Source organism: Gambusia affinis, linkage group LG14 (genome assembly GCF_019740435.1).
Source record: "Gambusia affinis linkage group LG14, SWU_Gaff_1.0, whole genome shotgun sequence".
NCBI classification, from domain to species: Eukaryota; Metazoa; Chordata; class Actinopteri; order Cyprinodontiformes; family Poeciliidae; genus Gambusia; species Gambusia affinis.
The window spans coordinates 24,101,665-24,120,872 of NC_057881.1; the positions used below are offsets into that span (position 1 = coordinate 24,101,665).

A 19,208-nucleotide genomic window follows, 5' to 3' on the forward strand; every position below is an offset into this window, starting at 1 on the left:
AAAAAAGACTTTTTATAAGGTTTTGTTGACTCTAGTGGCCTCTATTTGATAGAGAAAGGCCGGGTCTCGAACCTGTGACGTGCGTGTCGAGGACTAAGGCCTCCATACATGGGTTGGGCTTATCTACTGCTTCTCCATAGCAACCCAAAATTGCCATATTTTCATAAACAGAGAACCAGGAAGAGTTTTAACTCACTGCATTTTCTCATTACTTACAATTTGTTGAATGAAAGATAAAATCCGTTTCAAGGAGCCAGGCTTGTATGTTCTTAAACTACATCTCCATTCAGGATAAAATGTCTTTTGATAAGATTTTCTAGATCTAATGAGCGTTAAGATCAGGAAGGTAGTGAGGAAGCAGCCGATACAGAGCCTCTTACTCCTGGTGGACTTCAGCTAGGAAATGAATTCAGCCAGATGTTAAATCAGAAAAACCTTTTAGATTCTAAATGGCAAATAAATGCTTTATTAGAAGTACTGAAGACACTGAACTTTATCAAGAGTTTAAAGCAAAGACTAGTTTTAAAGCTATCCTGATTAAAAGAGTCACTCCTGACCTTTTCTAGTAAAATAATTGGAGTAGATCCATGAAAAGTGGTCTTTGTATAGGACCTATTCACACTTATGTTCTACTCACTATTCACATTTCATCTGTATTTATATTCACCAAACTATTCATTGTAAAAACAAATCCTTTCTGTGAGTTTAGAAGAGAAACGTTTGTATGGCCAGATGTAACAGCTGTATTTTTGCACAGTTTTTAAGTAATGAATTACATTACTGTTTTTACAAATATTCAAACAAGTTGGTGAGTAAATCTGCGTATTAATATTATATTACTAAGTTTGGACCACAAATTGAGTTTGCTGACTTCACCTGTTGAGGTTCATGTTGACATTAGCAAAATGTAACATGTTATTCTTTGTAAATGTGGTTTGCATACGTTGCAGTTAGATAAAGAGCTTCAATGAATTTCTGCAAAAATAAAACTCTATTTGGATCAGATCACTGTTCATACTTCTGTGAGTGAGATCAAATAGGGTTTAATAGAATTTAAAAGTCAGTTAAGCATTGATACAGATACTGTTGATTAATTGTTCATTGCTATTAGCTGGGCTTCCCTCCCAGACACCATCATTAAAACACACATCATTCACTAGGAATCCTTCAAATATGACAGACGGCAGATTTAACACAGTATAAAAATTAATTACAGTTCATAAGCAATATTGACAAATTCATAAAATATTCAAAAATGTACCATTTCAGTTAAAAATATGTTAGTCCTAAAAAGCTTTTCAGCTTCGTTTTACAAACAGTTCAGCTTTATTAGAGCTGATGGTAGAGTTTTATTCTTTTATTGCTCTGTAAGAAAGTAAAGAGTGAAGAATTTGAAAACATCCTTCAACTGCATGTCTGGTGACGCATCAACATGAATTTCAATAGGTTTTTTGGTAACACTTTTAATGCAAAGTTGACACTTTTAGTGAACTTTTAATACAGGTTTTAATGACACTTTGAATTAAAAGTGTAATTATTTACCAAATGACACTTCATGACAACCGCCGTCAACATTCATAAAGACTCTTTCATGTTTATGACAATGTCATGTCAGTCTTATTTAGTCAAATAAAGTGTTACCATTTATTTAACTGAATAAACAAAAACAAAAAAAAAACCTGAACTATGGAATTTTAAAATGTTCCATGTGGAGAATAGAAGTGAAGCTAATAACTTGTCATGGACTTTTAGCCAGTCAAGATATACAAGATATGCTACAATTCAGTGCTAACTGATCAGAGAGCTTTCTTCTGCATCAACTGAAGTTAATCCAAGTCTTTCCTGCTTTTTGCATTTGCCCACATTATGTGAAAATCCTCCAGCTGAGAAGAATTGCCATTTACAGTTTGTTCTAAACGCAGCATCGGTCTTTCAAAACAAGATTTTGCTGAGTATTTTTCAGGGAGTGCACGTCGCCCCTAGCGGAGGAAATGAATCCTCTCAACCCGTTTCTCTACCGCATCCTTCCACCACACAAGTAGTAAAAAGGTCGTTTGTGAAGTGGAAGGCAGGAAAACAGCAGCAGCTGCATGAGGATGGAGGTGTTTACCTCTCAGATGTTTGGACTGCTGTCGTTTAGGTTTTGGATAACCACGGCGGACGCGGCCTTTCATCATCCGCATGAAGAAACAGAGGAACGAGGGAACGCAGGAATGGCTTCTGATCGCTAAGACAACGCCCCACTGAGTCTCTGAAACGACTCTAATAAACTCCATTTACCCTCGACAATTATCTGGAAGATTCCCATAGAGCAGAGCAGCGATTAGGGGAACCAGACCTGACCCTCTCCAAATCAAACAAAGTCTAGACCGACCCTAAATGTTTCATCACCCTGCAGCTCGTCAGAACAGAAGCAGAAAGTGGAGAGAGGGAAAAAAAAAAAGCCAGAGCGAGGAAGAAGGATGAGTGATGAAACCGGAGATGTTTGTCATGCAACGCGCTGCCACATCTTTGTGTGCTAAAGATAATTTACTCTAAAATGGAGCAGCAGGTGTTGAGATTTAGAGGCTACACAATTTGAGCATGTAAGGCCGTGAAGGGAGGCAACGGGGATTTTTTGATGTGCTTCACTCTGATGTTTGTGGGGAGCCACATTTAGAAAAACACAGTGTGACAGATGGTATACCACACACACACACACACACGCCCACACACACACACACGCACACACACCTTCCTGCACTGCCACACACGTGCCAATAAAGGGAGAAGTAATACAGCTGTGACTCAGGTGCGCACTTCAGACAAAGAGACGGGTTTGTTGCGGCAAATCCTTCATCGGTGTGCAAAAATAGAAATACATAGCTCAGTGACTCAGGTGCGCACTTCAGACAAAGAGACGGGTTTGTTGCGGCAAATCCTTCATCGGTGTGCAAAAATAGAAATACTGGCACATAAATAGTCAATAATTACAGTATTTTTCAAAGGAACAACTGTTTATTTGTAAAGAAAAAATGAGACTGGAGTGCCAAAAAAATGAGAGCAAATTTTCAAGTAATCCATCAACCGGAGTGAGATTCTAATGCTATCAAACACATGTTCAGTTCTATCGGTTTCTTAGTAAAACACACACACGCCTACACACGCGCACATAGTTATATGTATAGTTATATGTATTTATGGAAACGTGTTAGATCAGGTGAAACAGAGCAGGTAGTGGTTTGAGTGAAGTTTACTGGTGAGAGAAAGTGAACGTATAAAATTCAACATCCCATGTTCTCAACCAAACAAGCATTTTGTATGAGAGGAGAAACCTTTTCAAGAACCATTAGCAGAACTTCACTTCCCTTCTGCTGAAGTAAAACTACTAATCCTTCTCTATCTTCAGCTGGAAGATAGAGAAGATTTATTAAAATCATTAGTTTATGTCATATCTGACAGGAGGCCCGACATCCTCTGGTTATTGTAAAGTCAAGTATAGAGATGGCCACTGTAACCCTGGCAACATATCATAGCCTTGATGAATCTGCTAGCACTTGTACTTGACCTAATGTGAGAGTGTTTAATGGGACCGAGTGGATTCTACACTCAATTTATGGATATTCTATAGAGGCTGAGTCTGAAGGTGGGGCAGGGTGCCCATTCTGCCTCCTAAATACAGACATTACATCGGGCCGTTCGCAGCGACAGTTTAAAAGACCAACACCCTGCTGCTGCCGGCGCTGTTTGACAGGTGAAATAAAGATTGAGGTCATTTTATAAGACCGAGCTTCTTTCTGGCTTCAGATCCCACCATCTCACATCGAGCACAAAAGCATCTGAGACATTAGCTTGAGCTGCTGCGTTTTGTCCTCTGTCATTGGTAAGGCTCGTAAACAAGAAGAAGGAAAACAAAGAGGTCAAATGTGCCCATTAGTCAACCCGCAGCGTCAATTTTGTACACACACTTTGTTGTATTCCTTTCTTCTTTCATTTCATAGCAATAAAACTATTAGTGTCCATAACTTACCATGTTGTTTTTCTTTGTGGTTGTGAATTTTAATAAATTTAAGAGATAAACAGTTATAGATAAGTTTAAGCGTTGTGTTTTTTGAAGACCCTATGTGGATTTCTCCTCAGTGAACACACTCCTGAACGTAGGGTTAGCTTTGGACTGTTGAAGACTTTCAGAGTGAGAAAGGTTCTGTTTAGAGATTAAGAGCCGTTACCGTCTATGCTAGATCAAGTACTTCCTTTAATAAATCCTCTTCAGTTCATCACTGAAGCTAAAAGCTAAAAGTTAGCAGAAGAGGAACCGACCCTAAAGCAGAGATCTGCCACCTCAAACCAACACTAACCTCAAAAACTCCTAAACTGGAAACAGAATGTTGTCTTCCAGGCTGATAGACTTTCTAACAGAGAGGTAAGGAAGTAAAAATATACTAAATAGCATTCAGTATGCTGTGTGTACTTTTCACACGGCTTCAAGGTTAACCTCACCAGAATGACTGGCCTGACATCCTAACTCAACTTCCTGTGAAATTTTTGTTAATGTGACGATGGTTTTAAATTCATATTCAAATTACATTTTATTGATACTAAAGGGAAATTAAATATTGTAACTCATTAATTAAAATTCTTCAAAGACTTATTATGGATGGTGATGGCTGTTGGCAGTCTCCTGTAGCAGTCTGTATTACAGTGAATCAGTAGGAGCCTCTGACTGAAGATATTCTGTTTTTGTACGACAGTCTCATGAAGAGGATGGTCAGGGTTGTCTAGAATTTTCTTGGTTTTAGGAAGAATCCTTTTTTGCACCGTCATCTCCAGAGGTTCCACAGTAACAGAACCAGAACAGAACCAGAACCTGCCTTCTTTATGAGGTTGTTTTCAGGTCCCTGGTTCTGATGCTGCTGCCCCAACAGGTAACAGATAATAGAAGATTTGCAACATCTTGCTGCAAACCTTGCTTTGTCCCAGTCTGCTGTGTCCCTTTTATCATGAAAACAATAAACCTGAATTCATTTCATAGTAAGAAATCTATCACCATAAATGACAAACAATCCAGTAAGTGCCCACTCTTATTTTTAACATAAAGCCACATTGGCTTGGACAGCTCGTTTAATGCAATCATAATTTGAACATTTTTTAAATGTCATTCTGGTAATTTCCGATTTTAGAATGGTCAGATAACCTTTTCCACTTGCTTATAGAGTTATCCGTCAGGTTTGATTGTGATGCTCTCACTACAGTCCGTCCACAGCTGCTGTTCCTCTGCAGTGATTAAGACGGTAAAAGCAGCCGGGCGTCTCGGAGATGCTCTGAGTCGCCGTCCAGGAGGAGCGGGCGGATATGATCTCCGGTAATCCCGGATCATCCGGGCCCTGATTGAGGAAAAGCGTTGGCTGCGTCTTTCTGCTCTGTCCGCCCTGCTTTGTTTCTGGGAAGCATCAATGCCAGCCATGCATTAGAACAATGGAGGCCCGCGGACACAAACCCCACAGAAGCTCAGCAAACAAAAACCCACAGCCAAGGAGCAGAAGCTCTGATGCCAAAGTCACATGAACATGAGGACAGACATCCACACACACACACACACACACACACACATACACATTATGGATCGTTGTGATGATGAATCCAAACTGTTGGGAATCTCTCAGCAGGAAAAGCCTTCTGAAATGATCCATTTCTAATCCAAAAAGCTCTGAAGGCTGTATTTATGTGAATGACCCATGTATGTTTGGAAGCTGCGTGCACTTTTTCCCCACTCTGTCAGCACTCTGGCTTGACAGAGAGCTGGAAGTGAAAGGACAGGGCAATATTACTGACTGTTTGTTTGGCACATTTGGCCCTGTATATCCGTCAGCCGGGCTCAGCATCAGGACAGCTAAATGAGATGCTCTGATGGCTCCTCTGTCACATCAGCAGCACAGCAGGAAGACTGACTGATGGGCTGGACAGCACAGATTTATGGGCTGGTGAACAGTAAGCTGTAAGCCACAGGAACAGGAGGACCTGCCTGTGTGTGTGCGTGTGTGTGTGTGTGTGTGTGTGTGTGCATGCATTACAAGGCAACAGGAGGGAGAGAGATGTGATTCTGTGTGGAGGGCTGGATATTGTGGTAGGCAGGAAGAAAGAGCTGCCTTCAGCTGTTCCTGTTTATCTGACGGTGCAGATTGTAGTTCAGATTCTTTGTGGTTTGGAGTGAGCAGGAGCTCCACCAGGTTGTTTCATAGAAACATACGCAGCCATGACACTTCTCTGTTGAACTGGTTTGAGGTGGTGGCTGGTCATCTAGCAAACAACCAATGAGCAACTGATTCTCTGAGAGAGTCAGCAGCAGGCAGCTGAGAGGCAATGAAGTCTGTCACATTTGGTTGTTATTGACCCAATATACAATTTAGATCAGTGGTACCAGAGTGGGTCTTGGAGGGACGGCATCCTGCATGTTTTAATTCTCTCCCTGGTTTAATGCACCTGGATCCAATGATGGCTTGTTAGAAGGTCTAAGAAGAACATTGACATGATGAGAAGGTTGTTATAACCAGCAGGTTTGGAACGGTCCTACCAGAAAACAAAACATGGAAAATAAAAATGAAACTGATGCATGTACTTTATTCTTTGTTTAAACTGCTACAAAAAAAACATTCACCAGGGATCCATCGATATGAAGCTTTGGGCCAATATCTGATATTGATATCGCAGTTATGAAAAATAACCGCTATTTATCAATATTGGATATTGACAAATATCCAATATTATAGATAATATAATATTATAAATAGTTTAATGTAGTGTCTGATTGGAAGCTGGTTAAACTGTATGAACAGCCTGGTGAACTTTTATTTGGTAATAGTTGTTTAAACAAAGAATAAAGAAAGAGTATCAATTTTTATTTTTATTCTCCATGTTTTGACTTTGTATAAACTGTCTGGTTGGACCTTTCCAAATATTAATTATTAATTATAATATTGGGTTAATAATGGCCAAACACAGCGAGGCGGGTTAATTGGAATCCAAAACTGTCTGTAGGTATGAGTGAGCTTGTCCTGTGTTTCTCCTCACTGCTCTGTGATGGACTGGTGACCTGTCCACTGACCTGTCCACTGATCTGTCCACTGACCTGTCCACTGATCTGTCCACTGACCTGTCCACTGATCTGTCCACTGCCCCAGTGAGCACTGGAGATAAGCACCAGCACCAGATGTTAAGAACTTTAACAAATATAACCCTGGACCACTTAAAGGTCCAGGGTTATATTTGTAGAGGTCATACTGTTCAGTGGATTATTGTATTACTCAGCTTACCTACGTTTGATCAGGGGTTTTTATTACTATTGGTGATTAAACCATCTGAGAATATTGTCAAATGATTAGAATGAATTCAGCAACAGGTGTTCAAGTTATCAGTATTAAATGGTAAATGTCCTGCGTTTTATCAAGTCCGGAGGAGCCCAAAGCGCTTCCCACAACAGTCAGTCATTCACCCATTCACACGCTGATGACGGTATGTCACCAAAAGAAAAGAATTATAACTGGTGAGATCTTCCAAGACATCCAGCTCAGCAACAGGCCCATCTGTCGGTGAGCTGGAAAAGGTCAGAACCTCAGGGAGCAGAGCGGAGACCGAGCTGGACTGTTCCTCTGCAAATTAATTCTGCAGACCAGAAATCTCCACGGCTGACTGAGTCATGTTTGACTCAGTGAATTAAAAATCCTTTCAGCCCTGTTCAGTTCTCTCAGCATGATCCCAAGAACTAATCCTTTGACCTCCCAAAAACGTCATTTTTTCCAACTGAAAAGGAACAAGTGAAACATGAAAGAGAACAATGCCGCAATGTTTGGAAGCCAATGTTCCAAAGAGTCAGTTTCCTTTCAGAGGGGTAAGTTCACATCACACACCCATTCATTAACTGTATCAGCATCAGTCCATTCTGAAGGTTTGGTGCTCCCAGCAGCAGTCCTAGCCGCTGTCCCGCCCACCGTCCCAGAGATTAGACACATCCAAAACACCCAGAGTCCTGAAAGCAGAGCGGCTGCTACAGTTTCCTGCTCATGAGGATCCTAATAAGAGTCCTATCTGACTGAGTGGTAACTTGTTTAGCTGGTAAATATGAGCTGACATTCATGTTGCGTTCCAGTCGCCTCGGAAGTCGGAACTCTGAGCCAAGTTTAACCTCTCACCTGAGATAACAGGGTTTCAGTTAGGAAGTCAGGATTTCACCATGGCGATGCCACGGTCGTTAGAAATACCTCTTACAAACATCATTTGAGCTTTACTTTCCGTCAGCAAACAAAACTTTTTATTTGTTCAGTTTAGAGTTGCAGGCGCTGTATGTAATACTGATTTTAAACACATTCACTTGTGTGTTTTGTGAATGCACACAAGTGAAGTGGCCGCTTCTCGCATTGTTGATGCGAGAAGCGGCCATCTTGAAACAAGAAGTCAGCCTTACAAAGTCGTAACTAGACCTGTCATAATAAGCAATAGATCAATTAATCACATAATAACAATAAAACAAGCTCAATAATTTCCACTTGTAATGTTTAGTGTTTTTCTCTTTTCTGTCTTTTTCATAAATTTATTCATTACCAAAAATTGGATGGTAAAAGTCTCCAGTCTGCTGCTTTGGTCATAACTCGCTTTTTTTAAGAAAAATTTTGTTAACAGACTTTGTAATTCATTATCTTTGCCATTTCCTATAATTTGGATGGATGAGCAAATACTTTTGGCTATACATCTGCACATTATTTTATATACATATAATAATGAGAAGATTCTATTACTTTATATATGTGTGTGTAAAGTAATGAGCATATATACATATATATATATGTATATATGCATATATACATATATATATATGTATATATGCTCATTATTTTAACAAAACGAGTCTCTCTTTACAGTTTTCTTGAACAGTGAGGGGGAAAAATAAATGGAACACTTTCTGTCTTTTCTGTTAACATAAAAACCCAGAGTTGATTTATTCTAAAAGGCCAATTAGAGTGCATGGTTCCAGTTCTGAACGACGTAAACCGATCTGCCTTTGGAGCAAGCGCAGCTCGAGAACGCAGACAAGTGAACATGATTCTAGTATCTGGACAAACAAGCACTACTTACCAGAGCGTAATGGCCTCTAAAATAGGCCATGTGACGTTGTGTACATTAATGAGACGCTTCCTTCATTCTCTCTCTCTCTAGTGTGTGTGTGTGTGTGTGTGTGCTTGTTTGGATGCATACAATCTCAGAAACGGAGCGACGCCACCGGGGCCCCTGCAGCTGTAGACAGTGGCTCTTCTGTGTTCAAAGGGTGGACAGAAAATTCTCTATCTACCCCACCGTGACTAAATAGCCCCATCTTTCCTTTTACCTCACTTATTTATTCTCTTCCAAGATAGAATAATTAACTATTTCTTACCCATTTTTTTAGCTGGTTCCCTCTGTCCACCTCTATGTCTTCGTCCTCTTTAGTTGGAAAGCCGTAGTTTTGCTTTTGTCATTATTTTTCTTCAGTAGCGTACAACCAAGCAGCTGCAAAAGAGATTTAAATCCTCCAGAAGAGCCTGCCAGCACCGCTGTATTGACTCACTGAGGCAGAATAAATCCAGGAGCCTCCAGTCTTGCCTTTCAACGGGCCCCCATCCCTGAAACCAAGGCCAGAACAACTCCAGAGCAATGAACCTGAACGGCCTTCCTTTGGGATGTTTAGCTTCTCCCCCTCTCTTGATCATCTACCCTCCCTTCACAAAGACTGACTTGAGCTGCTTAATTAAGGAGAAAAACCCCCTACGCCCCGCTCGCAGTTTCTCCTGCGACCCCGCTTCCCTCCTCTTCTTCATCCTCCTCTTCCTTTTCCACCATGCTCATTTCACATAGAAGCCTTTTTTTGTTTTTGTTTTCCATGATAATAAGAGAGCTTCTGATTGCTAGAAACAAGCATATCTGAAATGCCGACATTCTTAAAACCAACTATCAAAGTTAGTTACAGTGAGAGGGGCCAATCACTCAGAAATGATTCATGGCAGAGTTAAGTTTTATTCATTTACATCTATTTGAACTGATTTAAAAACTTATATTTTTATGCTGTCACGTTAATTATTATTTACATAATTTAATCAATTAAAAATGTATTGAATGGAATTACCTAACATATACTAACACAGTTTGAACAATTAAAATAGGTTTGTGTGGAAAATACCTAAAAAAAAAAAAAACAGCAAATGGGAATTTGTCATGTAATAAAGTTATATAAATCTTAAATTAGGGTTAAATATCCCTAATCATTAAAACCCCAATACCAGGTCTTAACAACCACAAAAAATAAAAAAAATAAAAAATAGAAAAAACAGTTTTTCTTCCTGCCAATGAGCTGCAGACATCCACCTGCATCCACAAGAGTCCATAGGAACAACCTCAGTGACAGACTCTGCCAATGACCGGACATTGATATTCAAGCCTGTGGCGAGGTCAAGACTCACCCCCTCACTTTGTGCCCACACGCTGGCTGAATCCATTTAGCCATCTCCTGTAGAGACACGGGGCACCGCAAAACACCCAGGCTGCCCTCTGGCAATTCCTGTCGCCAGCAACGCTTTGACAACACAGATCTCCTGTTGCACCGGCAAAGGTTAGAGGTCAGCCATGAGTCAAGACACCAGAGGTGCTGTCAGCTCCACAGTACCAGGACTTTTAACTGGGTGTTGGATTTAGTGCTGGAATAGCATGTGGGAGCTTTTTTATTTATTTATTTATTTATTTACCCAAAAGGGATTAAAAAATGAATGAAAAATAGTACAGTAAATATGCCAGGAGGAGCCAGAGCTACTTTACATCTGTAGTGCAGATCAGGTCATAGCAGGTCAACAATCAATTCACCACAGCATTGAGCGAGAAAGAAAAGGAAAATACTAACATAAATTAGTACTGAATTAACGGTCAAACAACTGATTCCCCATCCGGGTTGAAATGGAGTGCTATGTTCTCTTACTGCAGCTACAGTCACTACCCTTCACTGATAACACATGCTAACTGAATGTTGTACGTCTGAAAAGCAGAGTGGACCCTGACTATTCACATATAGCTGAAATCCACCAAAACTTGACACTCCCTCTCGAAACTTTTACACTTGCCTATATATATGCACACAGAGTTGATCTGTAGGCAGATGGTAGATCAACCTCATACCATGAAGTGGTAGGCAAAGAAGAGGGAACCAAGGTAATCCACAAAGAAGGAATTGCACCCTCAAAAGGTAGAGTAGGAGAACTAAAAATACCACAGGCAGCAGAGACATGCTGCCTGTGGTATGTCTGCACACAAATCTGGTCAAACAAGATTTGAGTGCAGTGTCACCTTAGAGGAGAAAGTTGGAAGTCAAAATCAAGGAAGCCAATTGTCAGAAAGGGAATACAAAGAGACCTTTTCCACTGGATCGCCTCTAACCGGTAATTCCACCTCAACCAGATGAAGCTCCATCAGCTGGAGGAAACCACCAATCACAACCCTACTAGGGATAAGCGGGCATGATGAACGGATGGATGGATGGATGGATGGATGGATGGATGGATGGATGGATGGATGGATGGATGGATGGATGGATGGATGGATGGATGGATGGATGGATGGAAGGAGGTACGGATGGATTTCTGAAATATAACTTTATTAAGTAGGTTTCAAACACCAACAAAAAAGCAGTTACTGCACCCAGTGTTCTTAGTGTTCTCAGTTTTCTTAATGTAAAAACATTGATTATGTACGGTAAGGTAATTTTATTTATACAGCACATGTTACATGAATGTGCTGTATATTAATATACAACAAACTAAAGAGAAGATCCTCTGGATGTTTTGTTCTAACTAATAGGTTGGAGTCCTGTTCTGGGTTGAGTGAATACATAAACTAGATGGTCTTATTACAAGTATAAGTGCTCCATAATTTATAAGCTGGACGTTAGTTTATTCATTACAGCAGTCACATCCTCAACAAAGGTCAGAGCTGCTGCCTGGTGTGTGGGCGCTCTACCAACTGAGCCACCAGATACTCCAAGGTTTGTTTTGTTTTTTATTGTTAGCTGACCAATTTAAGTGTCAAGAGCTAATTTCTTGTTTAACATTCAACACCAATAAAAAACAATGCACTGATTAATTGTTCAAGTGAGCAACATTTACCTGGCCTTGTCCTGTGATCCATGTTTGGTGGTTTTAACTTTAACACAGTGGAGACAAGGAGGGTAACCCTGTAACTGTCAGTCCCAGAATGGGTCCGTGAGGACATCTGGGTCCTCATGACAGTTAAGGGGGTTTAAAAACCATCCAACTAAATATTAACCACAGACAGGAAAGGCACTGCATTCCACTTTCCTTAAACCCCAATCCCTATTTCTCAGCATTATTCAATACCACTCTGTGACATCTGACACGGTTCTTAATCTGTGGCTCCTGTTAACTGCAGCTACCTCCTTACACACACATTTACACACAAAACTGCTGCTGTCCGCTGAAATGAAGATGTGACTGACTCGATTACCACAGAGCACACAGCAGAGTGTCTCCTACAAACCTCTTTATCCTCTTTTCCCTCCCCCACCCCCTCTGTGACTGATGGGTTTAATTAACAACTGGTCCTCTGTCCTGGACAAGAAACTGGGTAACTGAGTTGACAAGTGGTTTAGGGGGAGTGAGGGTGGAGGGAGGTGAAGTGGAGATATGAAAACAATCCATAGCCCACTTTTGTGTGCATGTAATTAGAGATATGTGGGATTTGTGCCAGAAAGGTTGCCGGAGTGACGGCACTGTTTTCAACAAGTAATTTATGCCGGAATAACAATGACAAACATGTCACACATTGTTCAGAATGCATACTGGTGCCTAGTGTATCGAGGGCCACTGTGGCCCCAGCCTGCATCTACAGTTAATCACAAAATGATTCACACAATACTTCAATTTGAACAATGGATTTCCTCTGTTGGGAGGTAATATGAAAAGTTTTTAAACGGCTCAGCCAGAGTCCAGATCTCTGGAGACAAGATGGCACAGAGGCCTTTTGAGAAATGGTTGAAGTACCAGTAAAGACATGGAAGACACTGGTCAGGATTTAATCACCGTAAAGCCAATGTTATGTTTTTCCACTCATTAGAGAGAAAGGTGATAACTTTAACATGCTGTTTTCTTAAAATAAATGGAAGTTAAAAAAAACAAAACGTCTCCTCTAAAATTTTAGACCGTTTTGTGTTTTGTTTAGTTTTTTGTCTCATTTTCTATCAAAACAAACTTCTTTGTTGAAAAAAAGAATTTTTTAAATTTGCTAAGCATATGACTAATTTTGGGCTTGATTGTATTTAAAGGGTTAAATTTAAATTATATTGCAAGCTGTAGTAAATCTCTCTTAGCGAAGAGGGCTAACATTCTGCACAACAAAAATGTTTAATGTAAATTTAGAATATGTTTTAAAAATCTACAGTTTAGATTGAATCTGTTTATTGAATATGAAATATATAAATCCAATAGTTGTCTAGTAATCACTATGTTGAGATATTTTTGCAGTTATTTGCTGCTTTTCCAAATTAAATATAAAAAACATTTTCCTGGAAAAAGTGCAACTAAATCAAAATTTAAGCTACGAATGTTTTCTCCAGCATGAGCTATACCAGCTAATGTGGAACTGTAAAGTATTTAATCATATCAATCTAACAGTGGAAAATAAAAGGATGCTAACATTAATATGCTAAAGAAAATGAGCTAAAACTGCAGCAGGTGTTTCATGATATCAGTCCACCAAGAGGTTTAATTATTTGTTTGAGCATCACTTAATGTACATTTCAATTTGTTTGTTTAAAAAAATCACTAATGTGAGCCAAATCAAACAATTCTTGTATTTTCAGTTGATTTTCTTTATAAAGCAGATGGATTTTTCACTCCCCCTAAACTAAAATCATAACATGCTTCTCAAATTGTCAGGATTTCAAAGGTTGAAATGTTTTAGATGAGGATTTTAGTAACTATGCCAGAAGGAGTGTGAACACTTTAGCAATCAAAACTCAATGTAAGGAAGACAAATCCTGTTCTTGCTTCCTATTATGAATTTGCATTATTTCGTCAAGGTGACCAAACAAAGACATGGTGGTGGAATTGGCAGCAGGATCCTGAGTTCCTCTCACACGGGAAACCCTCCAAGGATAAGCAGGTATCGACTGATACAGAATACTAAACTGACCACCAGAAGCAACATTTCTCACACAGTGTGAATATCATCCTGAGTCCAGTTATCTGCCGGAAGCAAAATATTTTCTTTAGTTTCATCATATATTAACTCCAGTCTACACCTTCCTCAGGAAGCATGGAAATGGAAAATAAAAAAAAATTAAAAAAAAAGAATCAGTGGCATGCTTTCTTCTGCTTTCCCATCACTTTTCACATGTTTAGATAATTTCACCAACTAAAAGAAGCATGTAAAATGCTTCCCTTAATTATAATAAAAACAAAAAGTGGATCTGGTTCTAATCTCTCTCGGGTCATCTTCCCTCCGGTGCCGTCTGGGCCGGCGGCGTCATCCTCTCGTCCCATGTTATTATTGTGTGTGTGTCTGCTGACCCGGGCCATCATGCCATCTGCTCACACTCTATTGACGCCGAGATTAGGGGTGTAGGCCACGACAGCAAAGGGAAACACATGTTCAGACCACAGAATTACTGTCACCCAGAGGTGGCAGCTTAGATTAGACCAACAGGCGACGACGGATGCAACGTCAACAGCCTCGGCTCAGACAGGAATCTGTCTGCCACCTGATTTCCAAGCTGTGTCCACCAAATTAATACTAGTGCTGTTGATAACCTCCCACCCACTGATGTTTATCTGGAGAGATAAAAAGATACTCATCTTTTTATCTCTCCAGATTCAACATCTTTGTGCTCACTTTCAGGGCTTTGAACGTACCACAGCACAGAACTGTCACTGGACGCCCGTAAGGTCATGAGACCAAGGGCTTCTAGTTGGACGGCTGAAAGCTAAACATGACAGACTTCAGCAGTAAACCTAAACGTCCTGATTGTTGCCTTCCCATAACATATAGTTACCCAGTAATATTTTTACATTTCCTGTCTATTTAACATCTTCTAATACAAAAACACGGAGGACCGCCTCGGCGCCCCGACCAACGGGCTTAGCAAGTTTTCTGAGAGAAACCCTGGATTGTGGTGAGGTATTTTAGCTTCCTAAGCTGCATAGATATGGTCTACTAGAAAAATCCATCTATATGTAAACATAAATATAAATAATTTGGAGTTACAGTACACAGAAAAAAAACTGTGAAAAGGTGAAACTGTGAATAACTGTCAAAAGGTGGAGGTCCTTTTAAAGGGAACATTTTCATGCACATTATTTGTAAACAAATCTAACAAACAGGATTTCTCATCCTTAGCTGTTCCAAACTTTTGACTTTATGCAGAAATCTGATTCAGACCTTTCTTAGAATCTCCTCTTTAAGGTCCAAAGTCAGCCGCAGAAAACCTCCCGAGCTTTGAAAATCCACAACTTCACAAAATCCTCTATGTGTGTGCTTGAAGTCGTCTTTGACCAAACCAACATGTTAGCACATGAGAATAAAAAACATGCTCCAGCCCCTTCTGTCCCATTTAGGACTGGGTCACTTCCTCCATGTGAATGCATTTACCAAACGATGCAAAGACCAAACGGGCTGAGACCCGCCACGTTCACTTCACAGCCTTCGGACGGCAAACGGAGCAGGTGTCAGCCCAGGTGCTCCTGCTTGTTTCTACAGTTCAAATTAACACCGTTGCAGGAATAGTTGCGAGAAAGAAGATGGAACGTGTTTAAAAAGAGCATACCGAGTTGTTAAAAGAGAAAGAAGTAGGACAGATGGGCTGGGAGGCAAAAGGGTGAAGATAAGGATGCTATAAGCTATTTGAGGTTCAATTCTCAGAAGGTACACCTACACTGGAAGAGTTTGTTGCATTTGTTTCAATTTGAAGTTTGTTTATTCTGCTAGTCACACAGTGGAACTGTTGTTCTTGTTTCGGTTTTAGTGTGTGGACAAACTGACCTCCAGTATTTACACTCTGCCGGGTATTTAATCAACCAAGATCACACAGACCCACAAACGGCTCCTCAGCCACGTCATCGTAGAAGATAAAAAGATTTCTTCACTAAACTGTTATAGAAAATCTGACCTCAGGATGCACACCTCAAACTAGACCTTCACACGCCTCAGCAAAGACCTTTCTGAAGTGAATTATTTCTTGACTAAACTGTTGTCAAATCAACATCATCAGCTGAAAGTTGGCAAACGCACATTTCCATTCTGCTGATTAAACCATTTTTTGTTTTTTCATTTGGTCAAACACCGTTGAGTTTGACACTGCCTATGAAAATCTCAGACACCAATCAATCCACATGATGAGGCTGAGAGTTGGGTTATGAACAAAGACAGACTTGACTTACCTCCACCCTGTCGTGGGTGGGCTTTTCCATGCCATCCATTTTAATAGAGGTAAACCACGCTGGTGTGTGTCATCCATCCTAAGGCTGCTGCTACGTTTAGGAGAAAGGTGACGAGTAAAACGCAGCTCTCACTTTGTGGTTTGATTTAAGTCAATTTGATCCATTTCAGCGTGAGTACATCCATATTCTACAGTAATCCGACTGCAAGCCGAATAAAAGCAGGAGTGTTGACTATGCAGGGTATGAAACGCAGCCCAGTTGCTCTGCAGGCTCTGATGTGTCTGCTGAACAATATGGACAGATCAGCTTTACTTCCTGGTACTGAATCAATTTTTTTTTTGTTTTGTTTCTGTGATATTTCATTATCATATTCTATAATTACGCTGTAAGCCTAATGCACTATCCGGTTATTTTACAAACCATAACTGTTCTGCTAAAGACTTGTGTAATTTTCTCCTGAAACGTTCAATTTCATCATTAACTGTTGTGCAACAAGACACTCTATTTTCTCCAGTCACACCCCTACGATTGTCTCCTGAGGGCTGGATGTGTGTGTGTGTGTGTGCGTGTGAGAAAATAATGCTGAGGTGGATCCACACTGCTAAATGCAGAGACCCCCCCCTCCCCCACACCCACACTCTCCTCCACTCTAGCAGACCACCTGTTTGTGGCACCACCTGTTCTGAGTGTATTCTAAGATTTATCCGACTTTCTCTCAGTGTGTGGGACTGCATGTTGAAGCTCACTCACATGATTTCATTCCAAAATTAGAGTGTTTTCACACCTGATAGTCCGGTAGACTCAGTTGGATTGGAAACTAACGTTGCAACATTTATTCCATTTCCAGCTGCTGTTGTTCTCCTTCTCTCTGCTCTGTGTCAAACCAACCAAACCCTTTGAAAAATCTGTTCCCCCTCCTCGCCTGTGGTGGCGCTGCACCAAGAACCACTATAGGAAACCACACTAAAACCTCTGAAGACACTGGCTTCCTTCATGCAATACTGAGAACAGTGGACTGGCGTCAGATTTTTGCAGTTTTAGGATTTTGTTCCATTTGCACCAAACTCTCCATCTAATCTGGTTAATCTTGAGCTACTTTGCCAAACAGAATGGATAGAAAAGTTAGGGTTAAACTTTTAATATTGGAGCAAGACCTAGAGAAACTCCTGTTAGTTTACAATTCTAGAACAAACTTAGAAAGTAGCATCTAGTTTTATCAGAACAAGAATCCAGAGAAACCCCTACGGAGTACTCATTCTTAAACATAGGGAACTCATTTGTAGTTTTATGCTTTTTTTCTTTGTTTTCTTTTTTTCGTTTGCTCTTTCCTTTGGTTTGTTGTTTTCTTGAATTGGCTTCTAATTCATGTAAAGCACTTTGAGTTGATTTGTTGCTGAAAATGTGCTATATAAATAAAATGACCTTTCCTTATCTTAGCATCTAGAAACACCAACCTGACAGAGGCATGCATGTGACTGCAGCTAAACGTGGGCCTTCGCAATTGTGTTGGTAAACCAAAAACCAACCAAGAAAACAGTTTGTCATTACTTTAACAAGGTGTGGGAAAAACTTTGCATCCAGGTTTGACTTTGTCCGATTTTAGCCTGAGGTTTGGCAGAGAAACGAAGCTCTTTCCGTACCTATTCTGTTCATGCTAATTATCTTCATCAAGTGTCTGCCTATGATGACGGAGCTGACCTCCACGGAGGGAGCTAAATCCACGCCAAGCTGTGTCAAAGTCCTTTTTCCCCACAGCCCTATTCATTTGAAAGGATGCTTGTTACATTAACTCTTCCCAGTGGAGCCCAGTTGATCCTGCGGAGCAGGGAGTGGTTTAGTTTGGTCTGTTCAGCAGCTGCTTCTGCTGATCATGGAACTGACATCCATGTGGCAGAATATTTATAACCCACATCACAAAGGAAAGAAGGAAAGAAAGACAGAAAGAAAGAAAAACAACAACAACAAAAAAAACAGCTGACACTTTCACTTGTCAGCCATGTCACTGGGGGCACTTCTCTTCAAAACCACAGAAGATAACGTTTGGAGGAACTCAGGAATTGTCACAATGTGTCGCAGCGATTTAATGTCAAAGCAGCCACAGGCGAACAAGGAGAGGACTAGAAGCCGTGTCTGAATCAGGCTCTGTGGATGCCAGGTACTGTCGTAGCCCCAAATCCCTCGTTCTGAACATTGAGCGTCTGTCAGAGTACGACTGACACACACACACGCCCACACGCACATAAACACACCCATGCCCACACACACACACGCCTGGATCAGCTGACAATGCGGCACAGAGGTAACAAAGGCTCTTGAACAGTCACACATTTGGACATCTTTAGTGGTTACAAAGTGAGCAGAAACATGTTGGTGAGACTGAAAGAGCGCCACCTATCTCTTTTATTGGGTAACGCTGGTTTTAGACTACAGTCTGCAAGTCAACAGCATGTCTTTGGCTGCAGCAAAAAGGTTCTATACCCAGAGCAATAAGCACTACTTAAATTAGTTGTTTATTTTCTTTGTCTAACATTAATATCAATTCTTCATAATGGTAAAAAGAAAAGAAAAATCTAGATTTTTTTTTCTGCAGCAGTAGAAATAATTTTCAGCACATTTTTCAATTAGATAACATCATATGTTTTTAAGTTTGTTGCTTCCTTCAAATATTTTAGTAGTGTTTTACTAAAGGTTATTAGTTCAGCTCATCTGATTTTGGTTCGGAACAGGAAGCAGATAATAAACAAAAAAACTAATCACTGATTGAGCTTC

At 40.3% G+C, this 19,208-nt stretch overlaps 1 protein-coding gene across 4 annotated transcripts in view; it reads right to left on the reverse strand.

The window, feature by feature from the left end:
• Positions 1–19,208, reverse strand: part of ptprua (protein tyrosine phosphatase receptor type Ua) — a 176,631-nt gene that overhangs the window by 156,644 nt on the left and 779 nt on the right. The gene's annotated exons all lie outside the window — the stretch shown is intronic.